Below are 22544 nucleotides of genomic sequence, written 5' to 3'. Positions count from 1 at the left end.
TTCTTTGAAATTAGCAGTTTTCTATCGGGGTTAACCCACGCTTCATCACACACGTCATTCAATTCCTCTGATTCTGGAAAAGCTACAGGTAGTTTTTTCACCCCCCACATAATACCCCTTTTTGAGGTACCTGCAGTATCAGAGATCTGCAAAGCCTCCTTCATTGCCGTGATCATATAACGTGTGGCCCTACTGGAAAATACGTTTGTTTCTTCACCGTCGACACTAGATTCATCTGTGTCGGTACCTGTGTCGACTGACTGAGGTAAGGGACGTTTTACAGCCCCTGACGGTGTCTGAGACGCCTGAGCAGGTACCAACTGGTTTTCCGGCCGTCTCATTTCGTCAACTGACTTTTGTAATGTACTAACATTATCACGTAATTCCATAATTAAAGCCATCCATTCCGGTGTCGACTCCCTAGGGGGTGACATCACCATTACCGGCAATTGCTCCGCCTCCATACCAACATCGTCCTCATACATGTCGACACACACGTACCGACACACAGCAGACACACAGGGAATGCTCTTATCGAAGACAGGACCCCACTAGCCCTTTGGGGAGACAGAGGGAGAGTTTGCCAGCACACACCAAAAGCGCTATAAAATGTATATAAACAACCCTAAAAGGTGTTGTTTCTGTTATATGCGCTTTAAATATATAAATATCGCCAAAATATGCCCCCCTTCTCTTTGTTACCCTGTTTCTGTAGTGCAGTGCAGGGGAGAGTCCTGGGAGCCTTCCTCACAGCGGAGCTGAGCAGGAAAATGGCGCTGTGTGCTGAGGAGAATAAGCCCCGCCCCCTTTTCGGCGGGCTTTTCTCCCGGGTTTTGAGATATCTGGCCTGGGTTAAATACATACATATAGCCTCAATGGCTATATGTGATGTATTCTTTGCCATAAAAGGTATTAATTATTGCTGCCCAGGGCGCCCCCAGCAGCGCCCTGCACCCTCCGTGACCGTTCAGTGTGAAGTGTGTAGCAACAATGGCGCACAGCTGCAGTGCTGTGCGCTACCTTCATGAAGGCTGAAGAGCCTTCTGCCGCCTGTTTCCGGACCCACGATCTTCAGCATCTGTAAGGGGGATCGGCGGCGCGGCTCCGGGACGAACCCCAGGGTGACCTGTGTTCCGACTCCCTCTGGAGCTATGTCCAGTAGCCTAAGACTCCAATCCATCCTGCACGCAGGTGAGTTGAAAATCTCTCCCCTAAGTCCCTCGATGCAGTGAGCCTGTTGCCAGCAGGACTCACTGAAAATAAAAAACCTAAAAACTTTTTCTAAGCAGCTCTTTAGGAGAGCCACCTAGATTGCACCCTGCTCGGACGGGCACAAAAACCTAACTGAGGCTTGGAGGAGGGTCATAGGGGGAGGGGCCAGTACACACCATGTGATCCTAAAAGCTTGCTTTTGTGCCCTGTCTCCTGCGGAGCCGCTATTCCCATGGTCCTGACGGAGTCCCCAGCATCCACTAGGACGTTAGAGAAAAAGAGTGTTTGAGCCTAGTCCTCAGAATGGGAGGAGCAGATTATAATATAGAGGGGGTCATTGAAGTGCAGTTGCACCCGAGATCCAGTACCCATTCTGCACGTGAGCAAACAGATCCTATAGCACAGGACACAGGCTGGTATTAGGCTGTCGCTAGCGTCAATTCAGTTCTGTTCAGATTAAAATAGCGCCGGGAGGAAGCATGTAATAGACGCTTCCTGCTGCATCACCATACAGCACTATCACTGCAGTGATCGCAAATCCAACCGTACCCAAATGACCCCCATAGAGTGGCAGGTTTGAAGGGAAAAGAGCGGCATTGCAGAGGGGGTGAAGGGCATGAGCTAGGTCCTGCAGAAGCTGCCCCCTAATCTTCTCCAGCCTGCCCATGCCACCTTCATCATGTACCATCCCAGCGTCCTCCTGCCAGCCACCTACTGCTGGCATTTTCTGCAGTCATGACTCCCGCATGCGGCTTCCTCCGCAGTCAAGGTCCTCTGGCTCCTGAAGATCACAGACGGGGCACTGCAGCTTTCCCCAGTAATGTCATAGCCTCATCTCCTGCACGAGGCGCCAGCCCCCAACCACACACACAGCAGGCTGGATGATCTGGGTCTGGTGTGAAGCAGAGGGTGAAGGGAGGGCAGGAGATTAGTCTCCTTCCCTTCCTATGCGGTTAACGGACACAACAGTGAGCACAGGACACTGGCAAAGCTGATGCCAAGAGAGCGCCCTGAGGTATCTGGCGATTTTTTCTTTTCGGGTCCCCGCTGTCAATTCTTGGGTAAAATACACATTTGCAATCACTGTAACAAGCAAAAATGCATATCAAGTAATTCCCCCCCAAAAAAAACTCTGCAAATTTTAGTTGCATAATTCCAAAGCATTTGGAAAACTATGCATAGATACATTACAGCTTACTAGATACAGACTACCCTATAAAAAAAAAACTGCACTTGAAAGCAAACCATTGTTCCATTTGCTTCCAATTTAGGATTACTGCAATAGAGGGGGTAGAGACTCAAAATCTGAATTTAAACGCAAATACTGTATCTTCTCAAAAGCACCTGAAAAAAAAAAAAGGTACCTACATGTCTGAAGGGGGGGGGGGGGGGGGGGAAAAAAAAAAAACCACACACACACACACACACACACACACACACACCCCCCCAAAAAAGTGCAATATCCCCCAAATAAAAAAATAAGATTTTACACCTACCGGTAAATCTTTTTCTCCTAGTCCGTAGAGGATGCTGGGGACTCCGTAAGGACCATGGGGTATATACGGGCTCCGCAGTAGACATGGGTACTATAAAGAACTTTAGAATGGGTGTGCACTGACTCCTCCCTCTATGCCCCTCCTCCAGACCTCAGTTAGAGAAACTGTGCCCAGAGGAGACGGACAGTACGAGGAAAGGAGTTTTGTTAATCCAAGGGCAAGATTCATACCAGCCCACACCATATAACCTTGAATATACGAACCAGTCAACAGTATGAAACAAAACAGCATCAGCCAAAGACTGATCAAAACTGTAACATAACCCTTATGTAAGCAATAACTATATACAAGTCTTGCAGAATTCAGTCCGCACTGGGACGGGCGCCCAGCATCCTCTACGGACTAGGAGAAAAAGATTTACCGGTAGGTTTAAAATCTTATTTTCTCTTACATCCTAGAGGATGCTGGGGACTCCGTAAGGACCATGGGGATTACACCAAAGCTCCAGACAGGGCGGGAGAGTGCGGATGACTCTGCAGCACTGATTGAGCAAACATTAGGTCCTCCTCAGCCAAGGTATCAAACTTGTAGAATTTAGCAAAAAAAGTGTTTGAACCCGACCAAGTCGCCGCTCGGCAAAGCTGTAATGCCGAGACGCCTCGGGCAGCCGCCCAAGAAGAGCCCACCTTCCTAGTGGAATAAGCCTTAACCGAATTTGGTAACGGCAATCCAGCCGTAGAATGAGTCTGCTGAATCGTGTTACAGATCCAGCGAGCAATAGTCTGCTTAGAAGCAGGAGCGCCAACCTTGTTGGCTGCATACAGGACAAACAGAGCCTCTGTTTTCCTAACCCGAGCCATCCTGGCTACATAAATTTTCAAGGCCCTGACTACATCAAGGGACTTGGAATCCTCCAAGTCCCCCGTAGCCACAGGCACCACAATAGGTTGGTTCATATGAAACCACCTTAGGCAAAAATTGAGGACGAGTCCGCAATTCTGCTCTATCCACATGGAAAATCAGATATGGGCTTTTGTGAGATAAAGCCGCCAATTCGGACACCCGCCTTGCAGATGCCAAAGCCAACAACATGACCACCTTCCAAGTGAGAAATTTTAATTCCACTGTTTGAAGAGGCTCAAACCAGTGAGATTTCAGGAACTGTACCACAACGTTAAGGTCCCATGGTGCCACTGGAGGCACAAAAGGAGGCTGGATGTGCAGCACTCCCTTTACAAAAGTCTGAACTTCTGGGAGAGAAGCCAATTCCTTCTGAAAGAAAATTGATAGGGCCGAAATCTGTACCTTAATGGAGCCTAATTTTAGGTCCATATCCACTCCTGTCTGTAGAAAGTGGAGAAAACGGCCCAGATGGAAATCTTCCGCAGGAGCATTCTTGGCTTCACACCAATATACATACTTTCTCTAGATACGGTGATAATGCGTCGCCGTCACTTCCTTCCTAGCCCTTATCAGAGCAGGGATGATTTCTTCCGGAATGCCTTTCCCAGCTAGGATTCGGCGTTCAACCGCCATGCCGTCAAACGCAACCGCAGTAAGTCTTGGAACAGACAGGGCCCCTGTTGCAACAGGTCCTCTCTGAGAGGAAGAGGCCACGGATCTTCTGTGAGAATTTCCTGAAGATCTGAATACCAGGCCCTGCGAGGCCAATCTGGAACAATGAAAATTATTTGCACACTTTTTCGTCTTATGATTCTCAATATTTTTGAGATGAGTGGAAGAGGAGGGAACACATAGACCGACTGAAGCACCCACGGTGTTACCAGGGCGTCCACTGCTACAGTCTGAGGGTCCCTTGACCTGGCACAATACCTCCGAAGCTTCATGTTGAGGCGTGACGCCATCATGTCTATTTGAGGAAGTCCCCAATGACTTGTTATCTCTGCAAAAACTTCTTGATGAAGTGCCCACTCTCCTGGATGGAGATCGTGTCTGCTGAGGAAGTCTGCTTCCCAGTTGTCCACTCCCGGAATGAAGACTGCTGTCAAAGCGCTTACGTGATTTTCCGCCTAGGGAAGAATCCTGGTGGCTTCCGCCATCGCCACTCTGCTTCCTGTTCCGCCTTGGCGGTTTACATGAGCCACGGCTGTGACGTTGTCTGACTGAATCAGAACCGGTAGGTCGCGTAGAAGATTCTCCACCTGACACAGGCCGTTGTATATTGCCCTCAATTCCAGTACGTTGATGTGCAGACAAGCCTCCTGGCTTGACCATAGTCCCTGGAAGTTTCTTCCTTGTGTGACTGCTCCCCATCCTCGGAGGCTCGTGTCCGTGGTCACCAGAACCCAGTCCTGAATGCCGAACCTGCGACCCTCTAGAAGGTGAGCACTCTGCAGCCACCACAGGAGAGACACCCTGGCCCTGGGGGACAGGATGATTTTTTGATTAATGTGTAGATGGGACCCGGACCACTTGTCCAGAAGGTCCCACTGAAAAGTCCTCGCATGAAACCTGCCGAAGGGAATGGCCTCGTAGGACGCCACCCTTTTCCCCAGTACTCGAGTGCATTGATGAACTGACACCCTTTTCGGTTTCAACAGGTCTCTGACCATGTTCTGCAGTTCCAGGGCTTTTTCCATCGGGAGAAAAACCCTCTTTCGTTCTGTGTCCAGAATCATGCCCAAGAAAGATAGCCGAGTCGTTGGAACCAACTGTGACTTCGGCAGATTGAGATTCCAGCCATGTTGCTGCAGCACTCTCAGGGAGAGCTACACGCTTTTCATCAACTGTTCTCTCGATCTCGCTTTTATCAGGAGATCGTCCAAGTACTGGATAATTGTGACTCCCTGCCGGCGCACAATCATTTCCGCCATTACCTTGGTGAAAATCCTCGGGGCCGTGGAAAGCCCAAACGGCAACGTCTGAAACTGGTAATGACATTCCTGTACAGCGAATCTCAGGTACGACTGATGAAGGGGATATATGGGGACATGAAGGTATGCATCCTTTATGTCTAGTGACACCATAAAATCCCCCCCTTCCAGGCTGGAGATAACTGCCCTGAGCGATTCCATCTTGAATTTGAACTTTTTCAAGTACAGGTTTAGGGATTTTACATTTAAAATGGGTCTGACCGAGCCATCCGGTTTCAGGACCACAAACAGGGTTGAATAGTACCCCTGCCCCTGTTGAAGTAGGGGAACCTCGACAACCACTTGTTGTTGACACAGTTTTTGAATAGCAGCTAAAACTCTCTCCCTTTCTGGGGAAGAAGCTGGTAAGGCCGATTTGAAAAACCGGCGAGGAGGCACGTCTTCGAATTCCAGTTTGTAACCTTAGGACACAATTTCCATTGCCCAAGGATCCACCTCTGACCGAACCAAGACGTGGCTGAAGAGTCGAAGATGTGCCCCCACCGGCGCAGACTCCCTCAGTGGAGCCCCAGCGTCATGCGGTGGATTTCGTAGAAGCCGGCGAGGACTACTGCTCCTGGGAACTAGCCGTAGCAGGCTGCTTTTTCCCTCTTCCCTTACCTCTGGCGACCTCTTCTGGACTTATGCGATCGAAAGGACTGCATCTGATATTGCGGCGTTTTCTTTTGCTATGAGGAAACATAAGGTAACAAGGTAGATTTGCCCGCGGTAGCTGTGGAAACCAGGTCCGCGAGACCTTCCCCAAATAAATCCTCACCTTTGTAAGGCAAAACTTCCATATGCTTCTTTGAGTCGGCATCACCAGACCATTGGCGGGTCCACAGGGCTCGCCTAGCAGAAATCACCATGGCGTTGGTTCTCGAACCTAGCAGACCAACGTCTCTCTGAGCGTCTCTCATATATAAGACTGCGTCTTTAATGTGACCTAAGGTCAATAAAATGGTATCCCTATCCAGGGTATCAATGCCAGCTGACAAGGTATCCGTCCAAGCCGCAACAGCGCTACAAACCCAAGCCGACGCTATTGCCGGTCTGAGCAAGGCCCACATATGTGTATAAATAGATTTTAAGATAGTTTCCTGTCTGCGATCAGCAGGATCCTTGAGGGCGGCCGTGTCCGGAGACGGCAGCGCCACCTATTTGGACAAGCGCCTTGTCCACCTTGGGTGAGGATTCCCACTGTAACCTGTCCTGAGCAGGGAAAGGATACGCCATAAGAATTCTTTTGGGAATCTGCAGTTTCCCAAGCCTTTTCAAATAACGCGTTCAGCTCATGAGATGGGGGAAAGGTTACCTCGGGTTTTTTTCCTTAAACATGTGTACCCTCTTGTCAGGGACAGAGGGGTCATCCGTGATATGTAAAAAATCCTTTATTGCAATAATCATATAATGAATACTTTTGGCCACCCTTGGGTGTAACCTCGCATCATCGTAGTCGACACTGGAATCAGAATCTGTGTCGGTATCAGTGTCTGCTACTTGGGACAGGGGACGTTTCTGAGACCCTGAAGGGCCCTGTGACACAGCCAAAGCCATGGATTGACTCCGTTCTATCCCTGGACTCTTTGTCCAACCTCTGATGTAATAAAGACACATATGCATTTAAAACATTCAGCATATCCATCCAATCATGTGTCGGCGTTGCCGACGGAGACGCCACAATCATCTGCTCCACCTCCTCCTTGGATGAGCCTTCCGCTTCAGACATGCCGACACACGCATACCGACACCCCCACACACTCAGGGATATATCTATATGGAGACAGTTCCCCAAAAAGGCCCTTTGGAGAGACAGAGAGAGTATGCCAGCGCCAACTGACACTGGAAACCAAATTCCCAGACAAAACATAAAATATATAATTATACACTCACTGCGCCAATAAAAAGTGGCCCCCCCCCCTCCCCTCTTTTTTGCCCTCTGTCACCGTGTTCAGCAGGGGAGAGTCCGGGGAGCCAGCTTCTCTGCAGTGTGCTGTGGAGAAAATGGCGCTGGTTAGTGCTGGTGGATCAAGCTCCGCCCCCTCAGCGGCAGGCTTCGGTCCCGCTCAAATTTTCTATACTGGCGGGGGATTCTTTAATATAGTGCCTCCGCAGCCTCTATATATATTATTAGCCAGTCCCAAGAGGTTTATAATTGCTGCCCAGGGCGCCCCCCCCCTGCACCCTTCAGTGCCCGCTGTGTGTGTTGTGTGTGGGAGCAATGGCGCGCAGCGTTACCTCAGCGAAAATCTGAAGTCTTCAGCCGCCTTTGAAGACTTCTTTCTTCTTCTACTCACCCGGCTTCTATCTTCCGGCTCTGTGAGGAGGACGCGGCACGGCTGCGGGACGAACGGCGAGGGTGAGACCTGCGTTTCCGACCCTCTGGAGCCAATGGTGCCCAGTAGCCTAAGAAGCAGAGCCTATCATTTAAGTAGGTCTGCTTCTCTCTCCTCAGTCCCACGATGCAGGGAGCCTGTTGCCAGCAGTGCTCCCTGAAAATAAAAAACCTAACAAAATTATTTCTCAGAGAAACTCAGGAGAGCTCCCCTGTAGTGCACCCAGTCTCCTCGGCACAGGATCTAACTGAGGTCTGGAGGAGGGGCATAGAGGGAGGAGCCAGTGCACATACATTCTAAAGTTCTTTATAGTGCCCATGTCTCCTGCGGAGCCCGTCTATACCCCATGGTCCTTACGGAGTCCCCAGCATCCTCTAGGATGTAAGAGAAAACTAGTAGTAGTTTGTGGCCCTTGAAAATTGCCAGTTCAAAGCATCTCACCAACTCTGACAGTGGAGACCTCAAGAACATCATTTCAGTTACTTTACCATAGCTTGTAACATAACAAGTAGCACTATACTACAATAGAATGGTATGGTATAAGCCAGTAGTTCAAGGCAATCCAACAGTCAAGGTTTTAGGGATAGCCCTGTGCGCACACAGCTGGTTTAATCAAACTGACAGAAGTACTAATTAAGTCACCTATGCCTAAGCATGTGTATCTGTAAAACCTGCACTGTTGGGGTGCCTTGAGTAAAATATGTAACCTATTATTATCATCATCATCATCATCATACTCCTCTATTTATACGGCGTCACAAGTGTTCCGCAGCACCCAATTATAGAGTACATATGCACATTATCAAAACAGGAAAACAGTGACTTACAGTTGAAGATAATATAGGACAAGTACAGGGTAACTAAGCATAACTACACCAGTCGACGACAGAGATAAGTTTCGAGGTGGCCAAAAAATGGCAGGATTATTAAAGTAAGAGAAAGGATAATCACATGAGGGAAGAGGGCCCTGCTCGTGAGAGCTTACATTCTAAAGGGGAGGGGCAGACAGACGGGTGATACAGAAAGGGTAGACCGAGCATGCGACAGGGGGTCGATGAGATTTGGCTGGGTTTGGTAAGGATTTAAGCGCCCGTTTGAACTTCTGTAGAGAAGTGGAGAGGTAAAGAATTCCAGAGGAAGGGAGCAGCACATGAAAAATCTTGGAGATAGGAGTAGCAGGTAGTAATCAGAAGACAGGAGAGTCGGCGTGCATTAGAAGAGCGAAGAAGACGGGTGGGTGAGCAAAGGGAGATAAGGTCAAAGATGTAAACGGGAGAGGAGTAGGGGAGTGCTCTGTAAGTGAGTGTGAGAAGTTTGAATTGGATTCTGAAAGGGAAGGGGAGCCAGTGAAGGGCTTGTAGGAGAGGGGAGGCGGATGTAGTGTGTTTGGTGAGGAATATGAGCCGGGCTGCAGCATTGAGGATAGATTGGAGGGAGAGAGTTAATTGTCAGGGAGGCTAGTTAGGAGGAGATTACAGTAGTCCAGTCTGGAAATAATCAGTGAGTGAATAATGATCTTAGTCGCATCCTGGGTGAGAAAAGGTCTGATCCTGGAAATATTTTTGAGATGAAAATTACAGGTTTGAGAGAGGTGCTGAATGTGTGGTTTGAAGGAGAGGGAGGAGTCAAGGATTACGCAAAGACAGCGTACTTGGGGGCTAGAGGAGATAGTCGTGCCATCAATGGATAGTGAGGTTGTGCGGGAGGGTGGGAAGATGATCAGCTCAGTCTTAGATATGTTGAGTTTAAGAAAGTGCTGGGACATCCAGGAAGAGATAGCCGAAAGACAGTTGGAGGTACAAGTGAGGAGAGCGTGAAGAGATCAGGCGAGGAAAGGTAGATTTGGAGTGTCATCAGCATAGAGGTGGTATTGGAAGTTGAACTAATGATTTCATCTAAAGAGGACGTATAGAGAGAAAAAGGACAGGACCAAGAACAGGGCCTTGGGGGACACCAACAGTTAGTAGAAGTGGTTGGGAGGTAGCGTCATGAGAGGAGACAGAAGGAACGATCAGAGATAATGGCCTGGAGCTCATTATTAAGTCTCCATTTCTGGTAAAAAGATCCTCGCACCTAAGTCAGAGGTTCTCAAACGTGGTCCTCTAGGTAGCCCAACAGTCCAGGTATTAGGTCTATCCATGGCTCGGCACAGATGGTTAAATCAAATTGACAGAGGTACTCATTAAGGCACTTGTGGTCAAACTTGTATAAACTTAAGGCACCCCAACGGTCCAGGTTTTGAGGACCTCGTTTGAGAACCTTTGACCTAAGTTAACAATGTACACCAACAGCCCACAACACAGATTCTGCATATGCAGCTCACAAAAATGCCCAGTCACAGATCAAATGATTTAAGCCAGTATCCTTGTAGGTTGGTATATGTGACGTGTCTAGCCTTAGTATGCAATTCAATTGGTATGGTAGGCTGCACTTATCACATATTTCTGCTCTGGCCCTCCTGAGGTGCTAGCAGAGACCCACATTAAGTAGGGTTTGGGGCTGGTTGCAAGTGCCTTGCACTTCGCATGGGAGAAGCTATATATTGCAGCAAATCCAATGCATTCTGATGAGAGCATGGCATTCATGGGAATTAACCCAATAGCTAGATTTCCATTTAACAATTAAATTGCCTTGTTAGAGAGGCAGCACGGATCCATTTACACAGGTTGTATTGCTTAGTGTATACCTGTGCACTGTTACTGATCCCTTCACTCTCCCTCCAAGGGGTCTTGGCAAGCATCAATACAAGTAGGTGATCCTCTACTCCAGCAGTTCTCAGACTCCGTTGGCTCTCAGAGAGCAGAACTTTAATGCTGGGTACACACTACGTGATATGCTCCATGAGCACCACAGCCTAGTGTTTTCCCTTGACTCCAGGGTGGCCGATATAGTGCGTACACACTGAACGATATAGCTAGCATTATCGTTCAGTGACGTAATGCCACAGATGGTCCGAACATGTAGTTTTGGACGATAAATCCAAAATGAGCTGCATGCACAGCCAACAGTTGGGGGATTGTGGCGGTTGAGAACGATGCGCGGGAGTGCTAATCGTTCGTAGCATACACACTGGGCGATATCACAAACAATATCGCTCAGAATGGTGAAAATGAGTGATATTGCATAGTGTGTATGCACCTTAAGTCTATGAAGAACCTCTTGTAAGTGCAGCATGGAAGTGCAAAGAAAAAACAACAATTTCTACACCTGCATGAAAATGCGCATATAGGCAGCAGAAGAATAGGAACCTGAAAAAGGGTGTTACCTTCACCCCAATCAACACCCTCAACCAACAGAAATTTACAGGTACCCCCTCTCTCGCGCCTCTGCAATTGATGAATAATATGAGTATGTTAGCTCTACTTATCTTAAAACAGGGGATTTCTTCGTATCCCGCTATCTCCTGGATTAAATTTGCACTTCAAATGATGGTCAAATATATCTCCAGTGACGTTCACATGCAGAGAGAAAATTAAAACACCACCTAGTGCAATAAATTCATATCACTTTTTTTAAAAAAACTTCTACAATAAAAAAAGGATGATTTTCCACTTTAAATATAATGAATATCAGTCCAATGAATGGATAAAAAGTCTCTTTTTTAATATTAAAAATCGCAATCCAATTCCAGCAATCTTCATCACAAGAAGAAAAGACATAAAATCAATTCACATCTCAGATTTATGAGGGTGGCCTCCTACCAGATTTTGGGATTTCAAAGTGCACGTATGGAAGCTATGTAGATATTATGTATCCCCAAGGATACTAGCTCCGGTCGTGGATACTTCGTCCTCTCCTCGTCTGGTCAGTCCGCCACCAATCTCCTCTGTTAGCCCAGAGCTAACAGAGGAGATTGGTGGCGGACTGACCAGACGAGGAGAGGACGAAGTATCCACGACCGGAGCTAGTATCCTTGGGGATACATAATATCTACATAGCTTCCATACGTGCACTTTGAAATCCCAAAATCTGGTAGGAGGCCACCCTCATAAATCTGAGATGTGAATTGATTTTATGTCTTTTCTTCTTGTGATGAAGATTGCTGGAATTGGATTGCGATTTTTAATATTAAAAAAGAGACTTTTTATCCATTCATTGGACTGATATTCATTATATTTAAAGTGGAAAATCATCCTTTTTTTATTGTAGAAGTTTTTTTAAAAAAAGTGATATGAATTTATTGCACTAGGTGGTGTTTTAATTTTCTCTTTGCATGTGAACGTCACTGGAGATATATTTGACCATCATTTGAAGTGCAAATTTAATCCAGGAGATAGCGGGATACGAAGAAATCCCCTGTTTTAAGATAAGTAGAGCTAACATACTCATATTATTCATCAATTGCAGAGGCGCGAGAGAGGGGGTACCTGTAAATTTCTGCAGCATGGAAGTGGTCAACTGCAGGCACCACGCAGGTGGTGGGCGGGTCTGGAAAGCAGCAGCAGCGGCGCATGATGGGGTAAGAATGGGAGCACTGAGCACAGACTTTATGGGATGTGTGTGGATGGAGGGAACAGGGGAGCACACAGTGTAGAATGTGGAAGGGGAACAGGGGAAAACTCATTAAACACCCACTGCCTCTCCCTCGTCACCCTTCTTCCATCCCCCTGCCACCCTCTGCCTCTCCCTAGCAGTGAAGTGTGGTGAGGCAGAGCCTTTCCGTACTACTTCAGTATACGCCACTTTTGACTATATCAAGTTTGAGTCTGTAAGTGCCTTTGTATTAGTATCTTTCTGCAACTGTATATGTGCCCGTCTATCCTCCCCTTTGGAGATTCCCTGCACCCCATAATATCTGTTCTCATTTTTATCCTAGCTTCTCCCACAACCCACTGTTTACTTGCACTACATTCTATAGCCTCTTCTGCTTGAAACAGTCAAAGCTAGTGCTGATTACTGCTGCTAAGAAGTGATAAGCATAAACCGAAGTTTAAGTGACCAACACGTAATTGAACCCACGGATGGCAAGTAAAGAATTTCATAACTATGATTTTGTGAATCTCTCAATATGAAACTTTTGGCCTAGGGATGCTGTAAAAAAAAAAAAAAAAAAAAAAATTGCCGACACTAAGCTCTGTGAATCAAGAAAGTTTATAGTCAAAACAAGCTTTTTGTTTTCATTATTACCCTTACATCAGAATTTCATTAAATCAACTGGTAGTGGTTGAAGATTATGCCATGTAAATTATATCACCTGCAATAAAAGAGGGGGGGGGGGGGGGACTACAGCAATGTACAACAGTGGTTTAGAGGTACCAATATGTTGCAAACATTTTCCACAACTGCTTTGCCTTTTTTGTCAAGGCAGGATTATTCCAGATTGCTTTAGTTACTTTTTCTAACCATAGCAACAGTTTTATCCATCCCTGAAGGCTTTTAATAGCGAGAAAGGAGGTAAGGTACTGAAAACAGATTTTATTTATATTTTAAGCAGGCCCTGCACTTTATAAACCATGCCAAGGAAAGGGTTTGGGTGAAAAAAATAATAATAATAATAATAATAATAATAATCTGTTTTGGACACTATGGGGGGTATGCAATTACAAGCAGTCGATGACCGCAGGTAATTGTATATCCGGAGACTATCTTATTAGCCCCAATGCGGCATACTCCGCCCCCGATGCCGGCACTTATCGCTGATTATGCTTCGGGTGCCTCAGGCACCCGAAGTATAATCTGCGATAAACAGCTTCCGGAGCCCCCGACAATACATGGAATCGGAGACTTATCCCCGACCCCATGAGAGATCGCGTGTCCGTTTTCACCCGATGAAACCGGACTGTAATAGGATACCGTGATAATGACCAGTCATTAATGGCGATATCCTGCTGGTTTCACCAGGCGAAAACGGATTGTGGATAAAAGGATGCCCCCCTATACACAAAATAATGAGAATTTACTTACCGATAATTCTATTTCTCGGAGTCCGTAGTGGATGCTGGGGTTCCTGAAAGGACCATGGGGATTAGCGGCTCCGCAGGAGACAGGGCACAAAAAGTAAAGCTTTAGGATCAGGTGGTGTGCACTGGCTCCTCCCCCTATGACCCTCCTCCAAGCCAGTTAGATACTGTGCCCGGACGAGCGTACATAATAAGGAAGGATTTTGAATCCCGGGTAAGACTCATACCAGCCACACCAATCACACTGTACAACCTGTGATCTGAACCCAGTTAACAGTATGATAACAGCGGAGCCTCTGAAAAGATGGCTCACAACAATAATAACCCGATTTTTGTAACTATGTACAAGTATTGCAGATAATCCGCACTTGGGATGGGCGCCCAGCATCCACTACGGACTCCGAGAAATAGAATTATCGGTAAGTAAATTCTCATTTTCTCTATCGTCCTAGTGGATGCTGGGGTTCCTGAAAGGACCATGGGGATAATACCAAAGCTCCCAAACGGGCGGGAGAGTGCGGATGACTCTGCAGCACCGAATGAGAGAACTCCAGGTCCTCCTTAGCCAGGGTATCAAATTTGTAGGATTTTACAAACGTGTTTGCCCCTGACTAAATAACCGCTCGGCAAAGTTGTAAAAGCCGAGACCCCTCGGGCAGCCGCCCAAGATGAGCCCACCTTCCTTGTGGAATGGGCATTTACATATTTTGGCTGTGGCAGGCCTGCCACAGAATGTGCAAGCTGAATTGTATTACACATCCCACTAGCAATAGTCTGCTTAGAAGCAAAAGCACCCAGTTTGTTGGGTGCATACAGGATAACAGCAAGTCAGTTTTCCTGACTCCAGCCGTCCTGGAACATATTTTCAGGGCCCTGACAACATCTAGCAACTTGGAGTCCTCCAAGTCCCTAGTAGGTGCAAGGCACCACAATAAGCTGGTTCAGGTGAAACACTGACACCACCTTAGGGAGAGAACTGGGGACGAGTCCGCAGCTCTGCCCTGTCCGAATGGACAAACAGATATGGGCTTTTTTGAGAAAAAACCACCAATTTGACACTCGCCTGGTCCAGGCCAGGGCCAAGATCATGGTCACTTTCCATGTGAGATGCTTCAAATCCACAGATTTGACTAGTTTTAAACCAATGTGATTTGAGGAATCCCAGAACTACGTTGAGATCCCACAGTGCCACTGGAGGCACAAAAGGGGGTTGTATATGCAATACTCCCTTGACAAACTTCTGGACTTCAGGAACTGAAGCCAATTCTTTCTGGAAGAAAATTCAACAGGGCCCAAATTTGAACCTTAAATGGACCCCAATTTGAGGCCCATAGACACTCCTGTTTGCAGGAAATGCAGGAAACGACCGAGTTGAAATTTCTTTGTGGGGCCTTCCTGGCCTCACACCACGCAACATATTTTCGCCACATGTGGTGATAATGTTGTGCGGTCACCTCCTTTCTGGCTTTGACCAGGGTAGGAATGACCTCTTCCGGAATGCCTTTTTCCCTTAGGATCCGGCGTTCCACCGCCATGCCGACAAACGCAGCTGCGGTAAGTCTTGGAACAGACATGGTACTTGCTGAAGCAAGTCCCTTCTTAGCGGCAGAGGCCATAAAACCTCTGTAAGCATCTCTTGAAGTTCCGGGTACCAAGTCCTTCTTGGCCAATCCGGAGCCATGAGTATAGTTCTTACTCCTCTACGTCTTATAATTCTCAGCACCTTAGGTATGAGAAGCAGAGGAGGGAACACATACACCGACTGGTACACCCACGGTGTTACCAGAACGTCCACAGCTATTGCCTGAGGGTCTCTTGACCTGGCGCAATACCTGTCCCGTTTTTTGTTCAGACGGGACGCCATCATGTCCACCTTTGGTATTTCCCAACGGTTTACAATCATGTGGAAAAAACTTCCCGATGAAGTTTCCACTCTCCCGGGTGGAGGTCGTGCCTGCTGAGGAAGTCTGCTTCCCAGTTTCCATTTCCGGGATGAAACACCGCTGACAGTGCTATCACATGATTTTCCGCCCAGCGAAAAGTCCTTGCAGTTTTTTCCATTGCCCTCCTGCTTCTTGTGTCGCCCTGTCTGTTTACATGGGCGACTGCCGTGATGTTTTTCCCACTGGATCAATACCGGCTGACCTTGAAGCAGAGGTCTTGCTAAGCTTAGAGCATTATAAATTTACCCTTAGCTCCAGTATATTTATGTGGAGAAAAGTCTCCAGACTTGATCACACTCCCTGGAAATTTTTTCCTTGTGTGACTGCTCCCCAGCCTCTCGGGCTGGGCTCCGTGGTCACCAGCATCCAATCCTGAATGCCAAATCTGCGGCCCTCTAGAAGATGGGCACTCTGTAACCACCACAGGAGAGACACCCTTGTCCTTGGATATAGGGTTATCCGCTGATGCATCTGAAGATGCGATCCGGACCATTTGTCCAGCAGATCCCACTGAAAAGTTCTTGCGTGAAATCTGCCGAATGGAATTGCTTCGTAGGAAGCCACCATTTTTACCAGGACCCTTGTGCAATGATGCACTGTTTTTAGGAGGTTCCTGACTAGCTCGGATAACTCCCTGGCTTTCTCTTCCGGGAGAAACACCTTTTTCTGGACTGTGTCCAGAATCATCCCTAGGCACAGCAGACGTGTCGTCGGGATCAGCTGCGATTTTGGAATATTTAGAATCCACCCGTGCTGTTGTAGCAGTATCCGAGATAGTGCTACTCCGACCTCCAACTGTTCCCTGGACTATGCCCTTATCAGGAGATCGTCCAAGTAAGGGATAATTTAAGACGCCTTTTCTTCGAAGAAGAATCATCATTTCGGCCATTACCTTGGTAAAGACCCGGGGTGCCGTGGACAATCCAAACGGCAGCGTCTAAAACTGATAGTGACAGTTCTGCACCACGAACCTGAGGTACCCTTAGGTGAGAAGGGCAAATTTGGGACATAGAGGTAAGCATCCCTGATGTCCCCGGACACTATATAGTCCCCTTCTTCCTGGTTCGTTATCACTGCTCTGAGTGACTCCATCTTGATTTGAACCTTTGTAAGTGTTCAAAAAAATTTTTAGAATAAGTCTCACCTAGCCTTCTGGCTTCAGTACCACAATATAGTGTGGAATAATACCCCTTTTCTTGTAGTAGGAGGGGTAATTTAATTATCACCTGCTGGGAATACAGCTTGTGAATTTTTTCCCATACTGCCTCCTTGTCGGAGGGAGACCTTGGTAAAGCAGACTTCAGGAGCCTGCGAAGAGGAAACGTCTCTACATTCCAATCTGTACCCCTGGGATACTACTTGTAGGATCCAGGGGTCCTGTACGGTCTCAGCGCCATGCTGAGAACTTGTCAGAAGCGGTGGAACGCTTCTGTTCCTGGGAATGGGCTGCCTGCTGCAGTCTTCTTCCCTTTCCTCTATCCCTGGGCAGATATGATCTTATAGGGACGAAAGGACTGAGGCTGAAAAGACGGTGTCTTTTTCTGCAGAGATGTGACTTAGGGTAAAAACGGTGGATTTTCCAGCAGTTGCCGTGGCCACCAGGTCCGATGGACCGACCCCAAAAAACTCCTCTTCCTTTATACGGCAATACACCTTTTTGCCGTTTGGAATCTGCATCACCTGACCACTGTCGTGTCCATAACATCTTCTGGCAGATATGGACATCGCATTTATTCATGATGCCAGAGTGCAAATATCCCTCTGTGCATCTCGCATATATAGAAATGCATCCTTTAAATGCTCTATAGTCAATAAAATACTGTCCCTGTCAAGGGTATCAATATTTTTAGTCAGGGAATCCGACCAAGCCACCCCAGCTCTGCACATCCAGGCTGAGGCGATCGCTGGTCGCAGTATAACACCAGTATGTGTGTATATACTTTTTATGATATTTTCCAGCCTCCTGTCAGCTGGTCCTTGAGGACGGCCCTATCTATAGACGGTACCGCCACTTGTTTTGATAAGCGTGTGAGCGCCTTATCCACCCTAAGGGGTGTTTCCCAACGCGCCCTAACTTCTGGCGGGAAAGGGTATACCGCCCATAATTTTCTATCGGGGGGAACCCACGCATCATCACACACTTTATTTAATTTATCTGATTCAGGAAAAACTACTGTAGTTTTTTCACATCCCACATAATACCCTCTTTTGTGGTACTTGTAGTATCAGAAATATGTAACACCTCCTTCATTGCCTTTAACGTGTGGCCCTAATAAGGAATACGTTTGTTTATTCACCGTCGACACTGGATTCAGTGTCCCTGTCTGTGTCTGTGTCGACCGACTAAAGTAAACGGGCGTTTTAAAACCCCTGACGGTGTTTTTGAGACGTCTGGACCGGTACTAATTGTTTGTCGGCCGTCTCATGTCGTCAACCGACCTTGCAGCGTGTTGACATTATCACGTAATTCCCTAAATAAGCCATCCATTCCGGTGTCGACTCCCTAGAGAGTGACATCACCATTACAGGCAATTGCTCCGCCTCCTCACCAACATCGTCCTCATACATGTCGACACACACGTACCGACACACAGCACACACACAGGGAATGCTCTGATAGAGGACAGGACCCACTAGCCCTTTGGAGAGACAGAGGGAGAGTTTGCCAGCACACACCAAAAACGCTATAATTATATAGGGACAACCTTATATAAGTGTTTTCCCTTATAGCATCTTTTTTATATATTTCTAACGCCAAATTAGTGCCCCCCCTCTCTGTTTTAACCCTGTTTCTGTAGTGCAGTGCAGGGGAGAGCCTGGGAGCCTTCCCTCCAGCCTTTCTGTGAGGGAAAATGGCGCTGTGTGCTGAGGAGATAGGCCCCGCCCCTTTTTCGGCGGCCTCGTCTCCCGCTTTTAACGGATTCTGGCAGGGGTTAAATATCTCCATATAGCCTCCGGAGGCTATATGTGAGGTATTTTTAGCCAAAATAGGTTTTCATTTGCCTCCCAGGGCGCCCCCCTCCCAGCGCCCTGCACCCTCAGTGACTGCCGTGTGAAGTGTGCTGAGAGGAAAATGGCGCACAGCTGCAGTGCTGTGCGCTACCTTTAGAAGACTGAGGAGTCTTCTGCCGCCGATTCTGGACCTCTTCTTACTTCAGCATCTGCAAGGGGGCCGGCGGCAAGGCTCCGGTGACCATCCAGGCTGTACCTGTGATCGTCCCTCTGGAGCTGATGTCCAGTAGCCAAGAAGCCAATCCATCCTGCACGCAGGTGAGTTCACTTCTTCTCCCCTAAGTCCCTCGTTGCAGTGATCCTGTTGCCAGCAGGACTCACTGTAAAATAAAAAACCTAAGCTAAACTTTTCTAAGCAGCTCTTTAGGAGAGCCACCTAGATTGCACCCTTCTCGGCCGGGCACAAAAATCTAACTGGCTTGGAGGAGGGTCATAGGGGGAGGAGCCAGTGCACACCACCTGATCCTAAAGCTTTACTTTTTGTGCCCTGTCTCCTGCGGAGCCGCTAATCCCCATGGTCCTTTCAGGAACCCCAGCATCCACTAGGACGATAGAGAAAGCAATGTTAGGAAAGAAAACCTATACAAATTTCATTCAGTGACTAAAATATAGAACACAAAAGTTACTAGTGAGTTTTGTGTAACGTAGTCTGTGGGATCCCATAGATGTTCTTAAACAAGACCAAAACAATCAAAAGGACATATCTAGGGTACAAATAAGGCAATAAGAATACAACCAAGCAGTAACCTATCATGACATAAAATGATTGAGTTAAGAATAACGTGAAAGCAAGTATTAGGAAACAGTTGACTACTGAGTGAAGAATCTCTGCTGCTTGTTTTGTTGCTTTTATTCCCCCCTTTGCAGGCTGAGCATGCATATCAGCTACATATTCTTCCTTCCAACATACACATCACGTGATAGATATATATATATATATATAGACCAAAACAAACATACGTTACGCAACCACTAGAGAAAAAAAATTAGTGTGACATCTTACAGCATATAGAAAATGCAGCAACACAGGACTGCTACAGGCAAACAAATGTCACTCGATGACAGCCAAGTGGTAAGTAGGAAGTGTGTCTAGGCCTGTATTACAATGTATCCTTGTTAGTTCTCCTGCAGTTTGGATGTTCAAAAGGCTGGACAATACACAAACACTCCAGTGGCTTTAAAACATACAAAATAAACTAAAGATAGACATATATCTATAAATCTATATATTCTCATACAGAAAAAATAAAATAAAAAACACACGACCATGTTACAACTGCCAGAAAAGGGTCCTACACACTAGCCAATAACACTGAAAGATATGAACGATCTCATTCATTAATGAACGAGATATTCATATCTTTCAGTGTGTATGCACCAACGATTAACAATGCGTGGCCCCGCGCTCATTCATCGTTGGTGTCGACTCGTTTATGCATGCATGCCAATATGGACAATGTCATCCATATTAGCATGCAGTGCTATGGTGGCAGGGGTAGTGAAGAAAATTCACTCCCCCCCCCCCCGTCCATATTTGCCTGCAAGTCTACAGAGCCGGGTGACGTGGGGAGTGAAGAAACTTCACTCCCCCCGTCGCTGTCCCCCCGCCGCCGGGTCGCCCGTCGGCCGTATCGGCCGTCGGGCACCTCGGTGGCCAATCGTCAAATGTGTAGGGCCTTTGAGCGTCCCTGCAATTGTTCGTCGATAATCGTTTAAACATACAAGCAAATTTGGACAATATCGATGTATGTAATGTCATATCATTCCAAATCAGACATAGATAGCGTCCAGTGTGTATGCTTAAAATCACTGAAGAGAAATAAAATCGGCCAACAATAATATTGCTGGTCAGTAACATCGGCTAAATCGCTAAGGGGCCCTACTCACTGGGCGACCCGCCGCCGAGCTGCCCGACGGCGGATACGGCCGACGAGCGACCCGGCGGCAGGGGGGCAGTGACGGGGGGAGTGAAGTTTCTTCACTCCCCCCGTCACGCGGCTGCATTGAAGTGCAGGCAAATATGGACGAGATCATCCATATTGGCCTGCATGCACAGCCGACGGGAGACCAGCGATGAACGAGCGCGGGGACGCGCATCGTTCATCGCTGGAGTCTTCACACTGAAAGATATGAACGAGTTCTCGTTCATTTATGAACGAGATCGTTCATATCTTTCAGAAAATCGGCCAGTGTGTAGGGCCTATAAGTGTGTAGGGCTCATAAGTGACTGAAACAAAACAGAACATGGAATCATCCATTAGAACACAGAGCAAGAGATTTAAAAACAATGGCATACAAAAATATTTTGCCATAGTAGTAATATATACATACAGTATATATACACAATTATAAGAGGCAGTCAAAACAAAGTTATTAGTGCTAGCAATAACTAATAGGTTCACTATAAGTGTAGACTGTAATAAAAATTTTCTGTAAACAGACTACAGATGTAATCTATTTCCTATAATCTATAATAAAGTAGTAACAGATAAGAGATCACAGACAACTGAGGGGGAGATACTTAACTATAACTGGATCTCCCGTTGAATGGGGGGGGGAGTGACTCCTCATACTGGGGCTGTATGCCCGTCACCCCAAACACTGCGCCCACCCCAGCACACTCATGGGCCAGAAGCAGAAGGGAAACAAAGAGCACGATGGGGGTTACACACATGCAGGGGAGGAAAGCACAAGGAGAGGGAGCAGGATGATAACATACCATACATCGTGTAAATTTACAATATAAGGCAGACCAAATAAATGAGGTTATATGGTAAAAACCGGGACAACGTGTGATTACTCGGTGGGATTGGGGACAATAGGAAAGCGTGTACAGATAGGGGAGTACTCGGAGAGGGGATACGGGAAGTTGAGTGGGGCCCCTGGGGGTGTAGAGTGTGCAACGAGGTGGGGGCCCGGGCACATGTGCACACAGGAGCATGCCAAGACAAAGCCCCGCACCGCCTTCCCCCGCCGCTCACCTGCATTCAGCGCCTCCGAGTACGGGCTCACTGGCGGCGGCTGCTGCTGCTCTCCGGCCGGGCCTGGCTGCTGCTGGCTGGAGTTAGGCGCTGAGCGGGAGCCGTCGGTCAGTAAATACATGCAGGCAGGAGCGGGGGAGCGGGCCGAGCTCAGCACTCCTCGGTGTCTCCCTCTCTCTGGCGGCTGCTTCCCGCGCCGTGCTCCTGTCCCACTCGTGCGGCTCCCCGGGCGCTGGGTACGGGCGCTACAGCTGCTGCCGCCCGCTGCGTGCTGGGGGGATATAAATATTGAGATGAATAATCTGGGTGAGGAGGATGTGTGTGTACACTGAGGGGGATAAGGGGCGGTCACAGGCCGGGGCGGGCCCTACTACTGCTGCTGCTGCTGCCGCCGTCGCTGATGATGAGGAGGTGATGATGAGGGAGGAAGAGGAGGAGACATGGCCGGGGAGGGAGCAGCTTCTGCTATATTTAGCCTATGGGGTACCCTTCAAGTCACCATGGGGTCTAGGCAGCAGCATGGTGCTTTGGGGAGGGGGTAATAGGTAGGGCCAGTGGTAAAATACGTCATCTGTCAGGAGAGGGGGCACAGGGGGTAAGATGGCAGCTTGTGGCCATGTACAATAGGCAGCAGGGGACCTTTGCAAACAAATATATGAAAACTATTTGACGAAGATACTATCATTAGTGGATGAGAGAAATGAGTGCAAGTTGTCAAAGCTTTAGTACCTCTTTAACTATATCAATGTATTCTCCAGGGTAGTGGTAATATTTGCTATCAGGTCAAGATG

At 47.6% G+C, this 22544-nt stretch overlaps 1 protein-coding gene across 1 annotated transcript in view; it reads right to left on the bottom strand.

Moving 5' to 3' along the window:
• Nucleotides 1–22173, bottom strand: part of CNOT6L (CCR4-NOT transcription complex subunit 6 like) — a 259770-nt gene extending 237597 nt beyond the window's left edge. Inside the window, exon 1 of the mRNA XM_063919607.1 lies at nucleotides 21754–22173. The gene's annotated coding sequence lies outside the window, so the exon portion shown is untranslated. The remainder of the gene's footprint in view (nucleotides 1–21753) is intronic.
• Between the last annotated feature and the right edge of the window lie 371 nt (nucleotides 22174–22544).

The sequence above is a fragment of the Pseudophryne corroboree genome, chromosome 1 (assembly GCF_028390025.1).
Source record: "Pseudophryne corroboree isolate aPseCor3 chromosome 1, aPseCor3.hap2, whole genome shotgun sequence".
Lineage (NCBI taxonomy): Eukaryota > Metazoa > Chordata > Amphibia > Anura > Myobatrachidae > Pseudophryne > Pseudophryne corroboree.
This window is presented reverse-complemented; position numbering and strand designations above follow the sequence as displayed.